The sequence below is a fragment of the Triturus cristatus genome, chromosome 3_1 (genome assembly GCF_964204655.1).
Source record: "Triturus cristatus chromosome 3_1, aTriCri1.1, whole genome shotgun sequence".
Classification (NCBI taxonomy): domain Eukaryota; kingdom Metazoa; phylum Chordata; class Amphibia; order Caudata; family Salamandridae; genus Triturus; species Triturus cristatus.
Genome location: NC_140583.1, coordinates 667,376,721 through 667,398,188, shown reverse-complemented (window position 1 = coordinate 667,398,188; position 21,468 = coordinate 667,376,721). Strand labels below are relative to the sequence as shown.

The 21,468-nt window shown below is 41.5% G+C and overlaps 1 protein-coding gene across 1 annotated transcript in view; it reads right to left on the bottom strand.

Moving 5' to 3' along the window:
- Positions 1–21,468, bottom strand: part of PTPN5 (protein tyrosine phosphatase non-receptor type 5) — a 542,249-nt gene that overhangs the window by 395,694 nt on the left and 125,087 nt on the right. Inside the window, exon 2 of the mRNA XM_085644723.1 lies at positions 14,861–14,987. The gene's annotated coding sequence lies outside the window, so the exon portion shown is untranslated. The remainder of the gene's footprint in view (positions 1–14,860; positions 14,988–21,468) is intronic.

The window sequence follows — 21,468 nt, the reverse complement described above, 5'->3', positions numbered from 1 at the left end:
AAGACCTTTGCTTTCAGGTTCTTCTCATCTTCGATCCAGGCTTGGATCTCTTCGGACACTTCGCATCTTCCCGGCAGCAGCACTTCTTTGCCAGCTCCCACTGAAATCGACGACGCGACCCGACACCATTTGACACTTATGCATCCGGATTCCCTGGGTGAGGTAACACGAGTACTGCGGTGTTCCCGATGGTGTTGGCCCTAGAACTTTCTAAGTCCCAAAGGGTTTGGTCCTGACTCACTTCTAAGTGTCCCTAATCTTTAAAAATCTAACCGCGACTTTCCTCATAGAAGCTAACGGAAGCTCGCGGCTGTGTTCACACACTGCACACGGCCCCGTGGGTCCCCTGTGTCACTACCTTGGGTGGTTCCTTGGGGTCCCAGTGATTCTACAGGCTCTAGGCCTTGTGTCTAGTTAAGTCGTGGTTCTTATACCACTATTTTAGTATATGGTTTGGCTCGCCCCTAGGGCCTGACGTGTATTTGTGCTATTTTACTGTAATATTTTAAGTGTGACTTATGTGTTTTGACCTTTAGTCTCATAAAAAGTCTAGGAAGGTGTGTTTAGTAATAAATACATATATTGTATGTATATATCTGGTGTGGATGTCTTTCATTTAGGCACTCAAGAGATTATAGACTGGTAAAACAAGCTGCTTTACATTCCTTCAAGACTGAGCCTGAAGGCTGCTCTCCATAGATACCACTAGGAGAGCTTTCAATAAAGGTTGTCTTTAACCAGTAACCAATAAGGGGTTGTTTGGACTGGTACAGGGTGCCCACTATAACTAGTGGACAGCATATACCAGGCCAACTTCTCACAGAGACATCCACTAGTGTGACGAGGAAAACATGGCTTCAGGTCTACAGTGTAGCCTGCTGCTGCACTTGAAACCTGCAGCTTGATATGTCAAAATAATCCCTTTTTGACAGAATGTTAAATGTTAATAAGTTACCCCTATATAGGCCTTGTATCCACATTGTAGGGTGCGCAGTATTTAAAAATGGCCCATGAAGATATCTGATTTTACTATGTCAATGCAGTGACAAGCCTCCAAAAGCTATTTTCACTGTGGGAGGCTCTGACTGTCCTACAATGAAAACTAGAGTATAGAAACAAATAAATATTAACTCTGTATCTTGGGTTAGGGACATACTAGAAAAATAATTCAGTCAGTCTATGTAGTATTATTAAAGGCCCAATTTAATGGTGAAGTTGGACTTTAAATAAATATTTAGGAAAAGTAACTTTTAGAAAGTTACCATAGCCCTTCTTGAAGCTCCTGAAGGCTAATCTACATGAGCTCTCCACCAGCTGTCAATCAGGTGAAAAGTTCTCCCAGAGCAGGGACAATTGCCCCAGACTGGGGAGGTGTTTTCTTTCCCCGGCAGGAAGACCAATTGGGGTGGGCCCAGTAAATTAATTAAGGGGCCCGCAAAGTCACAAATAAATATCAGGTGAAAACTGGAAAATCATAGCCTTAGTCCCCATGGTGTGGTATCAAATTCAGTAGGAGGAAAGCTACTTTGAGAACTGGTATGGAGTGACCACAGAGGAGGAACTGCTCATTACTCTGGCTACATCTTCAGGTGGGCACGCAGTAACTGCTGAAAAAGTGGGTAAGGCTACTCCTGGGAACTTTTACCACGTTGGTTATGGAAGAGCCATGAGTCACACTGACTCAACAGCTGGTGCCAGGCATAAATGCAGCACCCCAAAAGCACTATCCGTAGAACACACTCTGGACCTGTGGAAGAGTAGAAGAAGGACTAAACCTGCTTTTTGTAACCTATGCGTAAGCCTGAAGGGCTGGACCTCCTACGTGTACCTTGGACAAAGAAGTGGACTCTAAATGTCAGTTGGCTAACTTCCTGTCTGGCTATAAGGGGCAAACCAAGTTGCAAGATGACGTTTTTCTAAAGTGCCCAGCTGACCAGTGGCAACTACACCTGGACTGGACACTGCTGTTGGCTTCTGCATGACACCCTGAGAGTCTCTAAGTGCCTACCCTCAGGTCCTGGCTGCCTCAGAAGTATACTCCTGCAGTCGTGTGGGCACCAGACGAAAGTTTGAAAACTTAAAAAAACTACTCTTGCTGAGCTCCAGACCTCTAGTGGACCCGCCAGGAAAAGTACCCGGCCTCCACTTCCAGTGTTGGATTGGATTTCAGCTTTATCCTATTCAAAGTTTATCTCACTTCTGAAAAAAAGGCCCATTCAGTGTTGGGACTTTGGCAATTTTCAGATAGAAATCTCCAAAGATCCAGAGGCCAAGGGGAAACCAATCTGTTTCAGGTGCTTGTCCTTCAGTTCCACAGCAGTGGCTACAGTTTTAGCGGCTACTTGCACAACAAGGATTTTTTCTCAAAAACTAACAAAGTCAAATTCTGCGTTGGTACTTAAAATAAGTGTCAATGGTTTTTCATCAAAACAACAATAAAATGCCTTTCTGGAGGGGGACTTAAAAAATGTTTTGAACTTTTTGACTTCCAGACTTTTACCAAGACCAATATACTTGATGTTTCCGGCTGGGGCTACATTGCAGTGGACCTCAAAGTGTATCTAGTTCTCAGTCTACCGCTTCCATAGTCTATCATTGGTGCTTAGTGCTTTTAGATGCTAATTTTACATAAATCTTTAAAAATGCATAACACTAGTTCTCCATTTTGGATTGTAGTTGTTTTGATGTCAATCCGTTTATTAAACTTTTCTCTATTTTTATCAATTGGAGTGGGATTTTGAGTGTTGTGTCTTTGAAATGTTAACTGTTTTGGTACTTCGCAATGCTTTACACATTTTCTTTAAGCTAAGTCTGTCTGCTTTTTGCAGTAGCTACCGTGGGTTGAGCTTAGGTTTAAATTAATGAAACCTTTGAATGGATCTAACAGGCTAGTGCTTTTATTACTTGTGGTGGAATTCCACTTCCACCCACCTTAATTAATAATTTACTTTCTTACAAGAGTGAAAGGCCCCTTTTTCCCATCCTAACTTCAGCGTGTGAATTTTAAATACCCCATATTAATAGACTTTCTAATTTCTTGAATGTATCCCTTGGGATGGAACACATGGCATTTTTTAGCACATACAAGCATCTGGTTACAAACATCCATTTGAAATTAATACCTTATTTGAGAGCGGGAAGGATTTCCAGAATTGAACCAATGTAGTCAGCCCTTTTTTGACTTATGAGTATAGATCTCTAAATCAATAGGCTACTTGTGTCCCAAATGCCGAATTTTTCCATTTTCCATTTCCATTTTCCACTAGATTCTCAGATCCAGAAGAGTCCTTGTGGTCTGACTGACCAGGCCACCCAGAGGACACTATTAATTTATTCCAGTTGGTTTGTAGGTCAAACACCAAGCCAAATCAGTCTCTTGGCTCAGTATTACCAGTGGTTATGAAATATAATGAATCAGTATCATCAATGTTATATTATTAATATTAGTGACAGATTATTATTAATAGTTGACCGTTGATAGTCTAGCACCAATGTGTTGCGTTATGTTATGTTCCTCAAGGGTATCCTGTTGCTGAGTAAGTGTGTGCGCCTATCCCTGCCTAAGGAAGGTTTGTTAATTGCAAAGCCAGGTCTTCGGCTTCTTGCAGAATTCAAGTAACTAGGAGGAGGCTCTGATGTGGAGTGAAAGGGTTATGCTCCTGATTTGGTTCTGTTTATGCATGGGATGTGTGCGAGTAGGATTCGTGCAGAGCACAGGTGTCTGGGTGGTTGGTGGAAGGAGATTCCACTATCCAGGTAGGTGGGGCCTAAGTTGTGTAGTGCCTTGAATTTGTGTGAGAGGAGTATGAAATTAGTGCATTTGTGTATCGGAAGCCAGTGAAGCTCCCTGAGGTGTGGTGTGATGTGAGTGCTGTGGGGTAAGTTGAAGATGGATCTCCCTGCCAAGTTATGAATGGTTTGTAGTCTTCGAGTGAGTTTCTTGGTGATCCCAGTGTAGAGGATGTTCCTGTAGTCCAACTTGCTGGTGATTAGAGCACAGGTGACAGACTTTCTACTGTTGCTTGGGAGCCATTTGAAGGTCTTCTTGAGCATCTTCAGGGTCTGGAAGCAAGTTGCAGTGGGAGCGTTGTCTTGTGCGTTCATGCCCAGTTTGCTGTTGACTATTATTCAGAGATTCCTAGCATGGGTGCTAGGTTTAGGTGTGAGCCCCATGGTGAAGTGTTCTTGTGAAGATCACTACTTCTGTCTTGTTGGTGCTGAGCTTGAGGCAGCTTGCTTTCATCCAGTTAGAACTTTGGTCATGCAGGCGGTAAACTTGTTTCTTGAGTACAGGTTCTTGTCAAAGAAGGAGAGTATGATTTGTGTGTTGTCGGTGTAGGACAGGATGTTGATGTCATGTGCAAAGATGATGTTGACAAGAGGGATCATGTATGCATTGAAGAGGGGAGGACTGAGCCATGAACCTTGAGGCCCTCTGCGGCTGAGTTTGCTGGCTTCTGAGAACTAGGGTGCCAAGATGACAGCTTGTGTTCTATCCATTAAGAAGGAGCAGATCCAGCAAAGAGTGGGTCCTTGGATGCCAATCTTGTGCACGTGCCTAATAAGGATGGAGTTGTGAGACCATATCAAATGCTGCAGAGGGGTCCAGGGCAATGTGGACTGCTGTATCTCCTCTGCTAAGGATCATGCAGATGCCATCTGTGGCGGCGTTGAGTGCTGTTTCTGTACTGTGATTAGGCCTGTATCCAGAATGTGTGGCATTAAGGAGCTTGTGACCAGTAAGGCGTCGGTGAATTAGTTTCTCTAAGACTTTTTCTGTGTATGGAAGATAAGTCAAAGTTGGAAAGCTTGCCTGGGTCTTATTCGCAAAGTCTCAGAATCATTAGTGGCTCAATGTTTTCAGTCTTAGCATTTTCAGTGGCTTATTGTTATTTGTGCTCCAGTCTCAGGAATAGTGCAGTTTAATTATTCACTCACGTACTCCATACTACACTGTGGCTTCCCCTTACATGAAAAACCACCAGTCTGTGCAAGTGATGAAAGAAGAAGAGATATGCGCTCTGCTTAATACATTTATTTTTTTTAAAAGCTCTTTTGAATTGCTGGCCCTTGCCAGAACACTGCAATTACTGAATGTGCCCGTAAAATATCAAACAGATGGCAACTCTTGACACTGAGCACATAGCATCCTCACACATTTGTAGGCAGGCAAGTCTGTAAAGATACTAACATGGAGCATTAAATGCCATCTCAGGGAAGGATATTCAAGCAAATGAGAGAACAGAGAAGAGAAGAGAGCTGAAAATGACCCTCAAAGATGAAAGTTGCATTGTCTAATAAAACAGACCTTGGACATATTATAAAAATGATCAGAATAGGTGTGACATAATAACATGAGAAAGAGACAGTGTTACACATGGAAATCATTTCAAGGCCTGTTTAACATAATCCCCATGTTCCAAACAAAAGAGATGCATACAATAACTGACAAGGAGACTTCTGTTGCTAGGCATTTATAAATCACAATTTTATTCTTTGCTTCGAGTACAGTTTCTTTATTTAAATGATGATAGAAAACAAAATAGTTCTCGGATGCAGGCGGCACAGTGAACAGTGGTGTGATATGAGCGTACATATATAGGCTTAAAAATAAAGACCCATTTCTCATGAATACAGAGTTCAGGGGCTGCATCAATCACAATCTGTTGGACTTGTGGTGTCAACGTCTCAGCCTTATAAGTCTATATTAGATAGGGTCACCAGGAGATACAAGAACAAAATTGATGATTAAGCTAGTGATTTACAAGGCTGCAACCACAGTAAGAATGGTTTCCATCGGGAAACAGCCATCACATTGCATTCGTTACAACACATGCAATTACAACGCGGTTGTTACAATGACCGTGTTGTTACATTGCAGTACCATTAAAACGACGTGCTTTAGGGGGCGCTCTAAACTAAGGAATAGTATAATTTACTATTCCAACACCTTTCCTACTGTTTCACACACTGGATTTGGAATAGTAAATGATACTATTCCTAAATCCAGCCCACCCCCTACAGCAAGTCGTCGTAACGACTTGCATTGTAATGGTACTGAGATGTAACAACGCAGTCATTGTAATGACCGCATTGTAATCGCATGCATTGTAAACGCATGCGATGTAAACAGCTGTATTCTGTCCACCACAGTGCAATATGCAGACAAGCTTATCTGCATGGAACACTGTGATGGAATCTATTCACCCTGTGATAACAGCTTAGTCAATCAGTTTCTTAACCTTTGTGTATATGGCAGACCTGATGAGGTAATGGTCAGCTCCTACGTGACTTTGTGCCTGTGTCCTGATGATGAGCATGTCTGATCTATGATACAATTTCTTCTAGCTAAAGCACAATGATTCATAATAATAACACCCCCAGGTCATCTATCCCTCTAGCATATAAGCATAATTAGATAACTGTTTGTCTGGCATTCATTCATTGGATTTACTGTGCACACAATTTGAGATTTGAGTTTGGGCACATAAATGTATTTGCACTTACAGAGGAATAACATTTCTTTTTAAATTTTGTTGGAGCAACCCTACATACTTCATATGTAAAATGGTAAATAGAATATTGTGTACAATCCCCCAAGATGCACCAGAAATTTTTAAACATTTGTTTGCATGCTAGCTTCCTCAAAACATACACGTCAAAAACCTTTAACGTCCAGAAATTGTTAAGGGGTGATGCAGAATCCATCAAATGCAAAAGCTATTTTAAAAAGATAAAATAATGTTGGCAGATATGATTAATATTCAACAAAATTTGCTCTTACCAATTATTAACTCGTTGACATTTCGAGAAACACCATTTCCTAGAAATGTGCTAAGCTAGGGCACGCTGCAAAGATATGCACCCTCCTGGTGTCTCAGTAGTCACGATACAACACTTAATATCCACCTCAAATGACTACTGCAATTTACAATTTTTATATAAAGATCAAATAGCTGGATATAGTGTTGCATTTTAAATCTAGATATACTAATGATTTTATGTAATTTGATTAATGATAACAAAAAGAGATTGGGATCAACTTGTAATGCTGACCATTTCCTAGTTCATATCTCCGGACCATCATCTTTTCCAAATTTAAGATGATTATAGAAGGAAAGATGGTGGTAAATTCAGTTCCAAAGAATCTCTGTATTAGCACATGAAGTTCTAATTGCCATATTGCAGCTGCAGTTTAGTAACATAGTCCTAAATCTGTAACTAATGAAAAAAACGAATTCTGCAATTTCAATAATTCCTCCTGGATCTCCAAAAGTGCTGAAAATAAATAAGACCCAGAAAGCTGGGTCTCGGCCATCGTGATTCATTCGGGGCTGGACAGGAGGTCAAAAAAACAGGGCTATTGCACATCAGACTTTCCCCGTGATATTTAGTGATTTTTGCTAGATCATATGCACTATCATCCTAAGTCCCACATGGGTTGTTAAGGCATCTGTATCTGATGTATGCGCAGGTGTTATAGAGGGCAAGAAAAATGTAACAAAAAGAAGGGACAGGGGTGTGGAATTTAATAAAACATGTATTTGTCCATGGGACAGGTTGGATCATAAATCTACTTGTCCTGTAACAAAGTCTACTTGTCCCTTTGATGCCATGTAGTGAGCGGAAAAATATGTCAGCAATCTCATTATATAAGAGGTCTGATATTAGCCTCTCTGACTATGCCAGAGGTCATATCATAGTAGGGTTTGAATACAAGAAATTCGCTTAATTTGCCACCTTTCTGCAGATCTACATACAGGGGCTGGAGGTAGCAGTAAGCAAAAGATCCCCATAGTTGGAATGTCCTTTTGAGTCTGTGCAAACCTACTAGCATGTTTAATGGGTTTTCATCAGCTCGCCTCTAATATTTTACCATACAGAGAAAGACTGGAAGTTAACTCCTGGCAAGGGCAGAACTAAAACTTCTTCCAGGGTTGGGGAAAAAAGTGGTTGCTGGTAAAGAGAACTTGTAAATGCTGAACAGATTTTCGCATGAGTAATTCTGCACATGCACAGTTGCTCGTGCTAAAAGGCAGTTCACAAATAATTTCTAGGAGCACGATTTCCTGACCTATTCCTGTAAATTCTTGTAAATTCATAAAAGTCGTAAATCTGCACCAATGCAAGGTCATATAACCATTGCTGACTTTTGTGACTTACTTTAAGAATTGGGACCTTTTGTCTTTATTAAAATCCTCTCTCTCTCTCTCTCTCTCTCTCTCTCTCTCTCTCTCTCTAGCTACTGGATGGCTTCACTGTGAGTGACAGCATTCTGCTCTTTCACAGGGGGCATATTGACATGGAATGTAGTTTTGCTCAGTGCCAGGAACCACTGTGGAAATGTGTGGTTTTCGAGACCAAAGATATTTTTGCTTTTGACAATGTCTGTTATAATGATAAGGACCTGGCAGCTCCCACAACAATAAAGTTGTACAAAAACCATGTCAGAACAAGAGTGGCATTAACAAAAAACAAAGGGCTGATCATCAATGTCAAACCTATTGGCTTTGCTAATGATTGTTTTTTGTCATTTCCTATAATTCTGTTCAAACTGGTTACACCGATTTCACATTATAGCTATTTTGGAGAAAATACTAGCATACATCAACACATTTTACTAAATAATGTTTCAAATAAATGGAACCTAGATTCTCACAGTAGTTTAGCTGAAACTTTTGTTTCTAATTATTTTATTTTGAAAGCAAAAATTCTGCAATCTTGCTCTCAAGCTTTTGCATCTAATCAGAGAGCATCATGGAAGCATTATACATAGCCTAATATTGCTAAACTTTGCAAACATGCGCACACATTGTTATACTGGAACCACTGTCAGTAGTGCAGTCTGAACTTATAACAGTTCCTTAGAGCGCTCACACTAATAATAAAGGCTTCCTATTAATCTACCATAAATACAAGTTTGAACAGCAAATACATATGGACCAAATATTACCTTAGCTGCAAACAATGCCCTTCTTTTTTTTAAATGTGGTACTGTAATCTGGCAGCCAAAGGGTTTGAGCTGCTGGGGGTTGGGCCCATTTTGTCCCAAGCACCAAATAAACATGAAAAGTATTGTCCTGGGCGTTGGGCTATAGGAATTCCACACCCCTGAAGGAAACACAAGGGCGTATAAATATGTCTACTAATGTAGAACCAGTGGCATTGTTCTGAATGAGAAGTATTGGTCTACAAACCATCATGGCCCAACATTAAAACTGAACAAAGGTATTGCCCAGCCCCTTCTCGTAAGTAGCAGCTAGATAAAGTAAAATGTCATGCTTGGTTGTCTATGACACCTCACAAATGAGTGTAGAGTCACATGTGGACTAATAAAGTAAGTGTATTAAATACAAATTTGGAGATCTCAAAAATAATATAGGGCCACATGCATCAACATTTGCAATAGCGATCACCTAATTGCAATTAGGTAATCGCTATTACAAATGTATGAGACTTTCATATAGCGATTTGTAGGGGTTTACAAACCGACTTATCTCATTTTGCGACCCCACTAGGAATTGCTAAAATCACGGGTATGGTGACCTGCTGGGATCAGCAGACCACCATGTCCGTGATTGCTTTTAAATAAAGCAATCTTTTTTTTTTTTGATGCAGCCACTTTTCCTCAAAGGGAAATGGGCTGTGTTTATTAAAAATAATGAATAGTTCACTTTTCATTTTTTTAGAGCAGGCAGTGGTCCGTGCCTGCTCTTAAAAAAAGTTTTTGCAGACATTCACAAAGGGGAAGGGGTCCCTTGTGGACCCTTTCCCATTTGCGAATGGGTTACCACCAACTTGAAATTGGTGGCAATATGCGAATGTTTTGTAACCGCATTCACGGTCAAAAAACATTCATACATACCAATACGATTTGGTATTTGGAAGAGATGCCCTAAACACGCCTATATCAAATACAGAATCGTAAACTTAACATGTGAAAAGCATTTTTTGCATTCGCAAACGGAACGATTCTGAGAACTGGCCCATTTGCAAATGCAAAATGCTTGATACATGTGGCCCATAATGCCTTGGGTAACTTGACCACTTGAAGTAGTCCAATGCTGCTTGCATTCTTGCATCCACATAGATAGCCTAGCTATTCTAATGGAAGCACTTACAGTACCCTCGAATGTTAAAATTTTAACCAAGGGTTTTTGATCAAAATGGATAGTAAATAGTTTCCTCTAACTAAAAGTTCTAAAATGGTTCATAGGTTATGCACAAGCTAATATTTTCCACACAATAATTAAATACTTTTCTTCCATGTGGGATAATGATCATCATGTATAAGCAATAATGCATTGCCTGCCATTCTCATTTATCTGGGACATTACAGCTCTGAGCCCTTTGCTTCTTAGCATCCCTGGTGATGACGCTGGCTGCACGTGGGTCAAAACAATTCACAGCGGACACATATGCAATAGAAGCTTTAATGCCACAAAAATTCTTCCTCCCACTCACTAGATCACACAAATTTGTTCCTACACTTTAATAGCTGCCTAAAGTGATAGGACTCTTTGGCAAATTTTGGCATGAATGTTGCTCAATATTCCACTATTCCCAGGAAGGCTCTGACCTCTTATTTGGTCAACAGCATTAGTCAAAGATGGCGGGGCTTTGACAACATCTTCACCAATGACATGACCTAGATAAGTCACATTTCTTTTCTTAGGAAATTCAGCATTCAATCCCTTTGATTCCAATATACCTAGCACCTTTGGCAACCTGTAATCATGTTCTTAATTGCCTTGCCTGAATACTAAAATATCATGTCATTATGAACATTAACAGCTAAGACGTGTTACTTACTGTTTGGGTCTAGCACTATACTCACATTTCTCTGATCATGCCGATCAAACCTAAATGTCCTTCCTTAGCAACATACAATACACCTAATTATTTCTATACATAAACTTGACATGCACCATCGGAAACCCACCATATCAATATGTTCACGGCTATGACCTTAAGGATAAATGTCAGATTCTAATATTTTATCTACTACCTTCTGCACAAATTGTATTTCCCCAATTTTTCATTATTGGTGGTATATGATGGCCCTGAGTCTGCAAATATCTGCAGTTATACACCCCAATCATCATCCAACAAAGTGGTTTAGTTTTAACTGAATACTCATTTATATTCGAAATCAATTTGCAATCAATAATCTATATATTGCCACACCTCTCATCATCCTGGTCCAAAGTTCTCTTTTCTTCCTCTTGGTCTCACCACCTACTCTTGATTCTGGCCTTACTTCTTCTGCATACCTTAGCAAAGTGTTCCACACTGCCACAGTTACTGCACTTTTGTTTGGCAGCTGGGCAGTTCTTGCTGTAAGCCATATGCTCCTTACTTTAACAATGATAGCACCTCACTTGTTCCTTAAACCTCTGCTTACCTTTACTAGGATTTACATTAGACTTATTGACAACTATAGTATTAAGCTTGCTAATAGTTTCACATTATTTTTCCACCTCGTTTAAATCCAATGCCCATTTTCCTGAGATCTCTGCTTTATGTGCTATTCCTAATACATCACTGAAAGGAGAATCCTCATTTACCCATAAGCGTTCCTGATTAACAGGATTGCTAGCATGCATTACCAATTGATCTCTAATCTCATGCTCTTGAAGAACTCAGAATTTTCAATCGATTGCCAATTTTTTATGTTTCACCACATATTCATCTTGTCTCAATTTTTCCTTGTTTGCGGTGGAAGAACTTGTACCTAGTAATTCCAATGCAAACTTTAGGTGCAAAGTGTGCCTTCTAAGTCAAGTATAGCATTAACTGCATTTGCATACCCTTCAACTGCAATCTTCCACATCTATGAATGCACTTTCAATCTTTGGGGACCAAAGCAATACAACAAAATCCGTTTCTTTTGCTCTGGAGACACATTGTTGGGTTCATCAAAAGTTAAAAAATTACTCTTCCCATTTCTGTAGAGATTCAGGTTTACGCCAAAATGCTTGAGGAGGACTGATGGTCAAGGTTCTTATTACATGTCAAAGGAACTGTTCAGTGTCCAATCTTCCCCAAATTATTGGTTTTGTCCACTGTCCACACTTCACCTTTAACCTAAACGTATTGAGTCACAAATGTACAATGCAATGACAGTAATACACCTGGGGCCAAAAGCACTCCTACTTGTAAAACTGTTTTATCTAGTATGCTCCACAGTGCACAATATTCATATGAAGTAGGCTGCCTGAAAGATATTCCAACAGAACATGTAAAATGCCCCAAGGTGTAGCCGTCCACAAAAAACAAAATACCTGGATAAATGCTGATGTAAATGTTAATGCGCTGTAAATGTTAATGTGCTCAATATCCCTCCCTGTAATGTTGTGAGAAGATAAGATACTTCCAGCCACCCTGCCCAGTGTTTCAACAGGTATTGACTCCCCCAAGATGGCGGCATGCTAGGTCATGTAACGTTACCCAGCATGATGACATCATCCACACATGTCAAAGCCAGTCACATGTCGAGAAAGAAGACGCACACGCCAGTGCATGCTGCAACCAACATGCTAGAATGAGGTACAAGATGCACACATACCCAGTTCGAAAGGTACCTCGCGTGTTCAACATCACTGGATGCACTGCTCCGCCGGCCCAAGCAAATACACCCTGCGACCATCAAAAAAGGAATACTTCTTCGATGAACCAATGTTCATCGCTCATTATGTATCATCCGTACTTCCAAGAATGAAGCTGATCAATAACAGCATGCAACTCCTTGAATCACTGGTAGGTTACTCTTCATTCAGGTAGGTTGTCGCCAAATTGTTGTGGACCAAATATGTAGACACACCACAATGATAAGAAGTAAGTATTTATTTCACGTGGAGAGTAATGCAATCTCACCTTCCAGACTCACTTCACACCTCTCCAGCCCAACTCTCCTGCATCACCCTTTGGAATGCTGTTATGCATCATTTTACTTCCAACATGGAACCTATCGGAGAAACCCACAACAGCAGTTCTTCCTTGACCTCAGACCAGGATCTTTCCAAAATGACCAATGTAGCGGTTGCTAGCTTAGGTCGTGTCTGAGATTGAACGTGGCTGTGATTGGTCAAGAAATTCTCAAATAATATGCAGGGAGAGAAATAACTGAAACGTAGCATGGTCTTGGTTTGTGTTGCCCGTTGCAATCATTAAACAAAAATTCATATCCTCGAGGTCCAGCCTTAACAAGTGCGCAAATGAATGTGTCAGCAAGTGAATAAGTGCAAAAGAAGTGGTCATGCTGCGTTCACAGTGCAAACATTTCTCAAATGAATTTCACATGAGATGAAAGTAATACCCTCAGTGCACAAAGAACTTCACAATAACATACACATTTTTATCTCTCAGATAGCCAGATAGGAGCTTATTCAAAGCATGAAAAACCCTGCAAGCGATTGTTCAGCTACAGTGAAAATGTGTATTTTGCAGAGGAACGATCTGCTTTTATCCCTGACAACAACTTGTGTACACTGTCCCCAAAAAGAATCTGAAAACACATTTTCAAGTACTACTTCGAGCAGTCACCGTTCACCTCAACCTTTTAACAGATGATTATGCACCCTAGAGTTATAACATTATATAAATATTCTAGATTCAGAGAGAAAGTAATACCTGTACAATCGAGACTGCAATAAATTGCAGAATTGATGTTGAGCTCTGTAGGTCAGCAGTCTATGAAGGTGGAGCAGGGAAAATACCTGCAGTGGTGATGAGGTTACTGGGGCAGTGGTACTGTAATGTGTCTTGAGTTTGCAGGAAGTAGGAAGGGACCTTATCATGCCATGCTCCTTGTTCCACAGGTATGTGTCTGAATATAGCATGTTACATCGTGTTCTATTACAATGCGGTCGTTACAACGACCGTGTTGTTAGAACGCGATACCTTTACATCGCAAGTCATTAGATCGACTTGCTGGAGGGGGCGCACTGGATTTAGGAATAGTATAATTTACTATTCCAACTCCAGCCTGTGCAACAGTAAGGAATGTGTTGGAATAGTAAATTATACAATTCCTTGGTTTACAGCGCCCCCTACAGCAAGTCGATCTAATGACTTGCGATGTAGAGGCACTGCGCTCTAACAACGCGGTCGTTGTAACAACCGCGTTGTAATAGTTACGCGATGTGATGACAGCATTGTAAACGCTGTTTCCCATGTGTCCGGCTGACTTGCAGAACAATTGGAAAAAAGCTATAGAAATGCTTGGCAAAGACTCATGCTAAAGCTTTTCTCAGACGTATTACTAACCGGTTCATTGATATTACTGAAGTTGATTTCTGTGAATCCAGATGATTTCCTGAAAAGAAAGCAGTAGTTACCCAAATTGAAGCTATTGCAGAACATTCTATCTCCCACTAATGTATGTAATAGAAAGTCTAAAGCTGCCTCAGCTGACCTGACAGAACATTCTCCAATCAGTGCTGCTGGCATGGAGACACAGAAAAGCTGTGTGCTATGCTAGTAAGAAGATACTGGGTTAATTTACCAAGGTTTTGTACAATTGATTGCATGGCACCAGTCAACGCAATGAGAAGCAAACCAGTGCATCATTTACTTACCATTAAAAGCCAATGCACACAATTTCACAGCTTCAAGAAAGCTCATGTGCTTCTCTTTATAAATAACAAACCTACATGTGGTTTGCATTTCACGTGACAATAAAGTCATTCGACCCACATAACATAACTATCTATATTTTCTTTCTCTAGCAGTATTTTAATCAGAGCGCTATTGAAAATTAATTCAGATGTTTTACTTTCTAATCAATATTTTAATACTCTTCCAAACCGAGTTCAAAGATATATAAAAGTATATGAATGTAACAAGACAGCGAACTCACCATTTGATTTAAACAAAACTGCGCTTCATCACATGGTCAATTGAAAGTCTTGGAGATGCTGTAATCTTTATCAGAGAAGCGCTTGATAGTGCAGGTTACACCATTTTAGCTGCAAATCTTCAGAATCCTAGAAATAAATGGAAAAAAAAATACTTGGCTTTTATTTTGTATTAACTGGTAGACTTTCACCTCATTTTACAGTTACATTTTTCAGTTAAATTTCTTCTTATTGCATTTTTTGTAATAACCAAAGGTCAACCCACGACTCTTTACTAGAAAGTATTATATCATTACATAACATCACTTCACATGATTTGAAACTGTGTCACGTGGGAATGCAGTCTATGAAACCGAGGCTCCAGTCCTGCCCTGGCCCAGGCGATGGAGAGTGAGCTGATGACATGCCAAGCAGTAGTAATGTCATGTCAGATTGACTCAAATACACAACATTCAAGGGTGGTTAGGGAAGAGGCACCACCAGGGCTTTAGGACGGTTCCAGTCCACTGCATACAAACATTCTCCTAACTGTGGAAATAGAACAGCAGAATGGACCAATGGCACGGTCATCCCTATTTTTTTTTTAAATATGCCAAGTTGAACAGTTTTGAGAGCTGAAAAAGAGCATGCTTTGGGCAGGTCATGAAGCAAATGGAATCAAAGCTCCAACAACTCTTTTATCAGTTCGCGACATTTAGAAAGAACTGTGCCCTCTTTGCACATCACCCATAGGTGGTTGGGTGTTTGAGGGCCGATTCACAAAGTCATGTAAGTGCATGTAACAGAGTAATCTGCAGTTATTCTTCCCATACCCATAAATGTGCTTCTGAATTTTCCCCTTAGAGGTTTGTACATTCCTGCCTCTTAGACAAGTAAGACCGGGATAGTGAACAACCCTCTCCGCCCAATCAGAAGTGTAGGGATACCGGATGCAATGGAACAATGGTCCCTAATATAGGATTCCTCGAGCTTGAATAATACACATTAAGAAACTGATGTAGACTACATGGCCATGACATGTATTTCTTAAAAAAGTGTACATTAATATTAGAATTATGAAAATGGAATTTAGTATAGTTCATATTTTTGAATGCATGTTAGATAAATTGTAGAAAAGGTGTATGAGGATGCAGGAGAACCTATGTCTTATGTTATGGGCGTGAATTTTGACTGAGATCTCCAGGTGAGATATTCTGGGACAGGTTTCTCCAGCGAGTAGTTCCCGATCTACTAGCGGCGCTCCAGCTAACTCTGAGGAGTTGCGTTATGTGTAGCCCAACCTAGTAAATGAAAAGCTTTTGTTTGGTCGAATTAGGTATGTTTCCAAAATGCACAGGGTGTATTTAAAAGTGAAATCTGTGTACTTTCAGAACTAGTAAGCTGATGTTTATAGGCAAAATATATTTACGGCTGATATTTAAATGGCATTTTTTTCTGTTTTAGATTGTCTTATTACTGGTGTTGTTTCTTAGGTGCCATGGGCATTGTGTATATGACTGCTGCAACATAGAGAAGACTTAAAAATGTATATTGATAAAGCTTTTTGTTACATCTTTAGTGAAATTTCCTGATGCACTGAGGTGATCACTGCTAGTAATCCTGCATGCAAGGACCACTCATGGAATCTTGTCTGTAGTGGTCAATATTGTCCCACTGATAATTGAGTTAGTATCTCAGGATGATTTTTACTGAACATAATATAGAAAAGGTTGGAGATCCCTGCTCTGGATGCTTGAAATGCAGTTATTTCAGGCATGCCAAACAAACAAACCCTTCTGCTCAGCTTCCATAGAGCTGCAAAAGACGAAGACCCTGTCCGGAGAATGCTGGTATTCTCCATCTTGGCAGTCACTGCCAAGTGGACAGCACTGGCTCGGTGAACGAACAATGGCTCAGCACCGGCCCGTGCAGGTCAGAGCGATGGGGCCAGATTGCAAGGGGATTCGACAGACGACCACGAGGGAAAATTAAATAAATAAATAATTTGCCCTCATGTTAGTCTGTGGAAATATCCCCCACCCTTCTTACCTGCACTGGGCGCAGCTGCAATGGCTACAAAGCAGCACTTAAATGAAGGTGTCCCTTTAAATAGCAGCCATAACTTTCCAGGAGTTGCCCCATGAAACCTCATAAAACGCAGGCTCATTGGCTGAAGAGTTGTACTGATGGGGGTGGAAGGGCAATGGAGTCCTGTACCACTCCACATCACCTTGATGTGTCTTGACATGTCCGTGTGTGGCTGCAAGGGTGGCTCCCGTTAAAATGTAATTCAAATGCTGTCCCTGCCACGTCACTGGCATTTTTGCATCATTTACAGGGTGGGTTTGTCTTTTTACCAGGTTTACTTGTTGACCGTCACGAAGTAAAACGTATAAAAGTAACGCATTGGCTTATCTGGGATCTCGGTATTTCCCTATTTGTGTCGCTGTGCATAGCTGCCACCGTGCAATTTCAATGAATGAGCACACCTTGAAGAGAGAAGCCGGCACAGGCAAGGAAATTACATTGGAGACTTTGCTCAGGCATTCAGTAATGTCACAAACGATCTATTTTCGGTCGGTTCGCCTCCTTAGGCATGCTCCCCCGCACAGCCTTGTGAATGACCTGTCCACCCGATTCTTTCAAGGACTGAGTCATGCCATCTCCATTCAGTTTTCGTGGGCCTGTTGAGCATGTCTCACTCCCTTGATACGACGGCAGCCCACTCATCACATTACCATAGGAACAGAAGCGAGCAGGGTATGAGCAAGTGAGCATCTGTGTCCAGCATGAGCACCAACCATGGCAAGCTGCGGCTTCAGTGCATGAAGGTGCAAGGCACTCCCAAGCCTTCATTCTGCATGACATCCATCCACATGCATCGCACCAATCCCAGACAGTCCTGTGCAGGGGCACCCCGTCCTGCACCTTTCTCCTCTCAAGAGTTCTTGGACCACATGTATCAATATAAGGAATAGCGATTACCTAATTGTGATTTTCTGCGAATTGCAATTAGGACATCGGTATTCCTAATGTGTGAAACTCCATGAGTTTCCTTTAGTGATTCCCAGGGGGTTGCAAATCAACCTTTCTCATAAATATTAATGAGGTAGGTCACAATTTGTGACCCATTAGGAATCGCTAAAATCACGGGGATGCTGGCCTGCTGGAGTCAGCAGACCACAATGTCCATGAGTGCTTTTAAATAAAGTAATCATTTTTTTTTTTAAATGCAGCCCATTTTCCTTAAAGAAAAACGGCCTGCGTTTAAAAGAAAAATATGAAAAGTTTTCTTTTCATTTCTTAAGAGAAGGCTGTGGACCATGGCCTGCTCTTAAAAAACATGTTTGCCACCATTCACCAAGGGACCCCTTCCCATTTGTCAATGGGTTACCATCAGATTGAATCTGATGATTAACTGTAAATGTTTTGTGACCCCTAAAAGGCTGCAAAACATTCATACATACCTCTGTGAGGCAGTATTAGGAAAGGACACCCTAAACACGCCGTTTCCAAATACCAGATCACAAACCCATTTTGCGATTCAGTAACAGGTTACCAAATCCCAAATAGAGGTTGGTACATAGGAGAATCCTTTTTTGCGTTTTTAAACATGGCCGATTCTGTGAATCGGCCTGTTTGCAAAGGCAAAATAGCCTCTTACATATAGCCCCTTGTGCTAAACGATTATCAGAAAGGCATATCATAACTGTTAATACTTTTTGAAGCATGTCTGTGTATAAAGAAGGTAAAGGTAAAAAATTAGATGCAGTAAAAAATCAAACTTATTGGAAGAGATGGGAGAGAGCCGGAGGACATTGAGGCCCAAAGTGTACCTTAAAAAGAAGTATGCAAAGAAAAGGGGTTTTAGAAATTAAAATTAAGACCCAAAGTAATAAAACTCATAATTGTAATTGTCTACTCACATCCAGTGACTATGGGCGTATCATTCAACTGGACGTGCCACACACACACACACACACAGACGTGGGCATGAGGCTGGGCACCTAGGTTAGGTGGATTCCTGGTGGCTTATTTACTATTCCATCTCCAGTCCTGGAATATTTTGGGCAAATTTATACATTCCCCTAATATTGTTAGGAATGGTTGTAAAGTAGTGATTTTGAATGGCAAAAAGTGCTGCGATGAGGGCGCAGCACAGGGCAAAAAGCTAGGAATACCATAAAAGGGAAGCTTAGGGGGGGAAGAGGTCAGAGAGTGAATTACAAAGAGGACAATCTCCATAGGGTGGGAGGAATACAGATGTACAGACACAAGATGGAACACCTAGGACAAGGAGGAGAGAGAGACAATTCCCCAACCAAGAACAAGGGGAGCCGAAGTATCGAGGGTAAAGGAAGTGGGGGCTGCTTGGACACCAGTAGCTTGAGTAATGAGGGCCTCTTCTGTATACTCACTGTATTTGAACTATGATGCATGCCCTATATGTCACCCTCTTGTGTGCTGATATAAAGGCTCCCTCCCTGGGAATGGAACAGTCAGCATCCCACACCCAAGGCACTGGGCGCATCTCCTGCCACACAGCATTATTTATAGCATCTGGCATTCACTCTTCACTGGTGTGGTTCATTTCTATTTACTAAATGCATTCATTCATCTGTACGGCTTTAAACCAGTACAAATCCTATATTTTTAAATGAATGTGTCGCTTTTGGATTTCAGTGATGAAAGCCCCAATGCATTTCAGGCCGTGCCTTTCATCAGGGGGCAATGATGGTCAAACATAAGTACACATCCCTAAAAGACAAACAAACAACATCAATATGAGGCGTGGTCACAGCATAGAACCTGGAAAAGGAATCACTCGTCTCAAATAATGATCACCAATACAGATCAAGAGCAGTCTTAACCAGCGGACAGTATCCCAAATCCATGCATGTTAGAGTGCTGGAAGCGGGGAAGGGTGCTCTGAGTGTGTGCATGCCCGAAGGGGCGAGATGGGATGGCAAGGGAGCTGCTGGGAGTCCAGAGAGGGCACACACCCTGTGGGGCTGCACAAGGAATACATGAAGGTGACAATGAGGTGGAAACGAAGTTCAGGGCGAGGGGGAAACACAGACTTGACTATAAAATTCAAGGCGAGGACACAGGGAAGAGACAGAGACAGCGTTAATAGAAGAGGCTCATAAAACTGTCAGTGAATGCCAACTGGCATAATAAACGCTGCAGGGCAGCAGCGGCGCCCTGTGGGCCGGGCGTGCTTCTACCGGATGCCTGGGTCACAGGAGGACCGATGGAGGTTCCGTGTCACTTTCAGGATGGGCTGACGTACGATCAGGAGTCTTACAAGTAACGGGCCCCGACAATGGGATGTAAAACACTTGCAGAGCTGCACGGTTAACTGCTCTTCGGCCATATGCTGCATTGAGATGTAGCTATTGGACGGGAGGCACAGCTGCTGTCACGTGGCACATGAGGTGCATAGACACAGGTAAGGAATGCTAGGGTTTGTCAGGAAGGAAGGGTTGGAGGTGTGTTATGGGTGGGGCTGAAGAGCAGAGATACCATGCATCATGGAGTCACACTGAAATCGGAAGGAGGACGGCCAGACAACAGATGCACAACAATCACAGGAACCCCATAGATGCACACTCAATTTTAACTGGCACAACCATTTACAATGCAACTATATATTATGAACAGTAGCGGTCCGTAGAGGGAGTTCGGTGGGCAGTGAGGCGGGGCGGGGGAGGGGCAGGGTGGGGAAATGTAAACACCGGAATATGGATGAACGAAGGTAAGTACACATTTAAATAGATAAAACGAATTTCGTTGCGCGCCCAAAGGAATTCGTTTTATTTATTTAAATGTGTACTTACCTCCGTTCATCCATATTCCGGTGTTTACATTTCCCCACCCTGCCCCTCCCACGCCCCGCCTCACTGTCACTCCCTCCACGGACCGCTACTGATTATGAAGCATTCCGTAGATTCATTTCTAGAGCAAAAATACACACAGAACTCGTAATGCCAGTCATACAAGTAAACAGTTATAAGATTCAAAAAAATATTTCTTCAGAAAACAATAACAAGCATTTGCAATGCAATAGGTCTCGTTTTTACGAGAGTTTAAGCTATTGTCATTTACAATGGAAATAGCTCAAACTCTTGTAAATGCGAGACCTATTTCACTTCAAAGAAGCAGCCACCATTGTCCAGGGCTGCTTGAAATTGAAAGCGCGCATGGCGAGGAAAGCCCGTCATGCCTGCAGTAGGAGGAACCCATTCAAGAAAAGAGTGCTTACAGACTAAATAAAACATGCCATGTCGCAACCGAAGTAAAAGGGCCAGTCGCCATGGGAGGTTACAAATGCAGACAAGGCAGTACCAAGGAAGGACTAACAAGCCTAACAACGAATGGGAAGCCAGCGTTTATGAAGGACAATGACACAAGCCAATGGCAATTATGGGCAGAGAGTGGGAGGGGCTTAAAAGCCATACTCCAATACTGCATGCCTCGCAGCAGCGCATGCGCACCCAAGCTCAACCTAAAAAAAGTATTCAACAATTATTCAACAACTATTCAAGACGTGTACACACAAATACAGGTTACATAGTCAATTTTGTTAGCTCATACTGTGGATCTCCTTTATGAAGAAATTAAGGGCAAT